This window comes from Montipora foliosa, chromosome 5, assembly GCF_036669935.1.
Source record: "Montipora foliosa isolate CH-2021 chromosome 5, ASM3666993v2, whole genome shotgun sequence".
Lineage (NCBI taxonomy): Eukaryota > Metazoa > Cnidaria > Anthozoa > Scleractinia > Acroporidae > Montipora > Montipora foliosa.
The window spans coordinates 28,191,919-28,196,918 of record NC_090873.1 but is presented as its reverse complement, the minus strand read 5'-3'; positions in this window follow the sequence as shown (position 1 = coordinate 28,196,918).

The window sequence follows — 5,000 nt, the reverse complement described above, 5'->3', positions numbered from 1 at the left end:
TGAGGAAGATAACAGTGAATAGGCGAACACCGTTAACGAATATTAAATTTTGAAATTCATGATTTGAGTGTTTTCTTCTTTGAACGGATATAAATTCAATGCAACGTTGTAAATAAATTATTTGTGATACTGGAGAAGTTATGCCGTTGTCTTAATCCTATACCATAAAGAATAAGAGGGATCCCGCTAATTTCTAAAACAAGTTGTGTCGCGATTAATGGTTCCGGAAATTTTTCAAACCAGTAGCACATTTACCGTGACATTAATCTTAGTGCGAAGGTTAGTGGCTCCAGTGTCTTCGGACATTGTTAGGACAATTAACTCGTTTCGGAAGTGGTATCGGAAATTTCTGAAACCATCCATCATTGAAGCTGGTTTCAAAAAATTTCAAAACCAATAATCGCTAATTTCCCTCACCTTCACGTGTGGTCAGCTGCAGGGGTTTCAAAAATTTCTGAAACCGGCAGTGGTTAACTGCCCTCCTTTTTAGCAATGGCCAAGACAAACTGTTTCGGAAATTTCTGAAACCAGTAACGGGTAATTGCCGCTCCTGTTAAAGTTATGGTGAAGACAGTGGTTTCCGAAATTTCTGAGGCCAGCCTTCACAATGTCTTCCAAAGTTATTTTTTCGAGCCACCCACAAATGGAGATGACATGGTGTACGACTGAACGCTATCGTTCAAATGAAAGTGAACGGTAAATACTTGGACAAAAAGTGGACGAGGGGGATTTTCCCAGCCGAAAGGACATTTTTGGCGGCCAGATAATTCACTTTCCTCAAAATATCAGCGGAAAATTAAAATTCCGTCAAGGATTCAACATCGACAACCGATTTTTGTGAACTTTAGAATATCCCCCAAGGTTTTGGAACGTGTTGAACGTTCAAATCAAGTTTACGTATCTAAGTTGCTGCCTCTCTGCCATTATCATTCTTCCATTGACGTTTTCATTCGCCAAAACGGTGAACATCAATGAAGATTGCCGCCATATTTACCTTTTGGGACAGCCGCTAACCAACCTCAATAATGGCACTTGTGAGGTACAGTTGACAGCTGGGTGAGGAGGAATGTGTCGGTGAGGATTTAGAATTTTATTGCAATAAGAGTTGTGAAATCTAGAATTCATCCAAGCTAAACCTGCACACAATTGCAAAACATCTCTTTAGAGGACCTCGTCTCAGGAGCCCCTAAACTTTCTTGTAATCGGCGCTAACACGCACATGAATGAAGGGGTAGTTTCTAAAGAAACTGTGGTGCTGCGTCGGTGGGGAAGTAGTATACAAAAATTTGGCTTATCAACGGAGTTGATAATGTAAATTGACCACCGTAAAGAGATTCTAAAAGCTGACGTTTCGAGCGTTAGCCCTTCGTCAGAGCGAATCGAGGGATTATGGGTTACTCTTTGCCATCATACATTAAAGACAGTACACACGCACTACAAATTTTCCGCGATTTCAATTTTTCCGACCAAGACAAACTTATTTTCACCATGGACATTACATCTCTATACACAGTCATTCCTAACAGCGAAGGTCTTCAAGCACTTAAACACTTTTTCGATCAACGCACTGTCAAAGAACCTAGCTCGGAAACGCTCCTCCGCCTTGCCGAACTAGTTTTAACGCTTAACTGTTTTTCATTCGCCGGCAACTATTACAAACAAATTAATGGTGTAGCGATGGGCACAAGAATGGGACCTAGCTATGCCAATCTTTTTGTAGGATATGTTGAACACCAATTTTTTAATCAGTACAACGGCCCCAAACCTGAACTCTACGGCCGCTACATCGACGACTGCATCGGCGCTATTTCATCCAGCAGAGAAGAACTCGATCAATTTATAACCTCCGTCAACTCTTTTCATCCGGCTCTTAAATATACCTGGGAAATTTCGGAAACTTCATTGGCTTTCCTAGATATCAAAGTTTCTATTAGAGGCAACGTGCTATGTACTAGTGTGCACTACAAACCTACTGATTCACACAGTTATTTGTTGTATTCATCGTCACATCCATCACATGTCAAGAACTCCATTCCTTATTCTCAATTTCTTAGACTTCGACGTCTATGTAGTGATGACTCCGATTTTTCCAGCAAATCAGAGGAGATGTGCCAGTTCTTCGAAAAACGTGGCTATCCTGTCTCTGTGGTCAAAGCGGGCCATCATCGCGCCCAACAATTTGATCGACAGTCGTCACTACAAACGTCACAGAAAGATAAGAATGACAGAATTCCATTCACCCTCACTTTCCATCCTCATAATCACGCAGTCAAAAGCATTATTCTTAGTAATTTTAAATTACTCCAAAATGATCCCGAGACTGGTAGAATCTTTTCGCAACCTCCACTTATTTCATTCAAACGCGACAAAAACGTAGGCAACTTTTTAGTTAGAAGCGCGCTCAAAACCAACGAGCAACCCGGCACTTTCAATTGCGCGCGCTCACGTTGCAAAACTTGTCTTTTCATTGTTAACACTAGCAAGATATCGGGACCTAAGCGATCTGTTAAGATCACCGATCGTTTCACATGTACCTCCGCAAATGTCATTTATTGCATAACCTGTGCGTTATGCAATAAATTATACATTGGTGAGACAGGTAGACGACTAGGTGACCGATTCCGCGAACACCTTCGCGATGTTGAGAAGAATGACAAGGATGCATCTAAGCCAGTCGCTCGCCATTTTAATCTGCCTAACCACTCCAAAAAACACATGGCTATCTGCGGCCTTTCCCTACATCTAGGTACGACGGAAAGCCGCAAGAATCTGGAACAAAAATTCATCTTTCAAATCGGCACCCTTAATCCTTACGGTATTAACGAACGCTTTTCGTTTAACTAATATATTCCTACTTTTCACGTTGCCATGTTACCACCAATAGCGTAGCTCCTACTCTACTATAAAAACTACACGTAACCCATAATCCCTCGATTCGCTCTGTCGAAGGGCTAACGCTCGAAACGTCAGCTTTTAGAATCTCTGTACGGTGGTCAATTTACATTATCAACTCCGTTGATAACCCAAATTTTTGCTAACACACACAGTCTGCGTTCCCTCTCGCCCAAAAGATGATTGTGCTATTGGCTATATTAAAGTTGACGAATCTGTGATAACAAAACTTTTATATGTTGTACCAGGAGTTGTTTAGCACTGCTTTTACCCATAGAAGTGTGCCAATCTCTCGGAGGCTTTGGCAAGCCCCAAATTACCATACTGAATGGGTCATAGCTTTACCTTAATTAATCCTAGTTCCTTTGGGGGGATGGTTGGGGAGGACGCTGACGTTTAATATTCATAACTTTGAAGTGGTTGAACAAACGATAAGCAAATTTCGTGACATTTCCTAAAATTTCAATAGGATTTTGACATGTCAAAATTTTGTTTTGTTTTTTTTGTCTTCGTTTACGAATTTTTAAAGAAAATGTCGTTTCTTTGTTGACGTTAAGAAAATGTCGTTTCTTTGTTGACGTTATTGGTAAATATTTGACGACTCCCTCACTTCCAACATGGTAGTCTCCAACTCAACAAAATGGCGTACCTTCAACGTCATGTGGCAACGGAATCATTTCCATGTATGAAGATTCATAAATTCGGTTAAATTTCTAAAATTGAAACCGATGGCAAAGAAAGTGTGGCGAACGTGCAACGCGGCAAACGGGGGTAGATGGTAGTGAAACGGGTTCGTCGAATGCTCTTACTGTTACTATTTTTTGGTAAAAGCCTATTGATTATTCCATTAGTAATAACCAATAAACTAAAGCAAATATAGACTGTCAGTAAAATACAGAAAAAGTCCTGAAGTATGTAATAAATCCATATTATTGGTATGGTCTGCACATTTAGACCTAGCGGTCCTTTATTGGTTTATTTGTTGTCGAAAAAATAATAAAGGCATTCTAAGCAGTTCTACTATCTTGACTAAAATGATAACAATACAAATAAAATCCGGTTCCCGAACGTTTTACTGAGAAGCAAAATATGTTTAAAAATACTCTAGAAATCCGAGGCTGGTTAAGGTAAATCTAAAATTATGAACCATAATAACCTCTTAACGCATAGAATTGACCCGTGAACGAAAAGAGAACAGGTTAGTTTTCCCATGAACTGAGTCGTGAGCTGCTGGGTTTATCACTTATGAAATGCTTTGCAGTTCTGTGCAGGATAGTGAAGGAATTCTAAATTTGACAACCTTTAAATTTATTGCAATAAAATTCAAAGTACTCACCGACACACTACTTTCCCCAGAACCTCACAAGTGCTATTATCGAGTTTGGTCAGCGGTTGTCTCAAAAGGTAAACATAACGGCAATCTTCATTGATATTCACCGTTTTGTCGAATGAAAACTTCGATGGAAGAATGAAAATAATAATTAATAATATAATAATTTATTACTTATTAGCCGCAAATTAACATCTCAATATGATCAAATGCGCCTTACAACTAAAAATACCCCTAATAATTACAATAAAATATACTTAAGAATACTTGAAATTAATAATTCATAAAAGTAGTCAATCTAACAATAACAGGCAAAAGCCTTCCTAAATAAATAAGGCTTTATAGTCTTTACAGGCAAGCTGTTCCACAATAACGGCAGAGAAAAAGCAACTTAGATACGTAAACTTGATTTGCACCTTCATGGATCCGGTCCTTTCTTTTGTAAAATCATGGAGCAAAATTCGAACAACGATTAGCGTTCGTCTGTGGCACATAAGCCAAGCTAAAGTCGTTGAAACAGGGTGAAGTCCCCTTCAATTGACCTCTAATGAATTTAAATTTCTTTTGCATTTATCTAGTATAGTGACCCAAATAATCTTTCAGAAAATTATATCTCTAGTCGCCTGATCACTCCATAAAGATTTGTATGAGTTAGCTGAAAAGTTACTCACACAGCCGAAATGAACTTCTGAGAAGTAGCTGATACCGCTTTTAGGTATACAACTTGGGGCTTGGCCTTTAATGCCTAAGACCAAATGCCATTCCACAACATATTTTG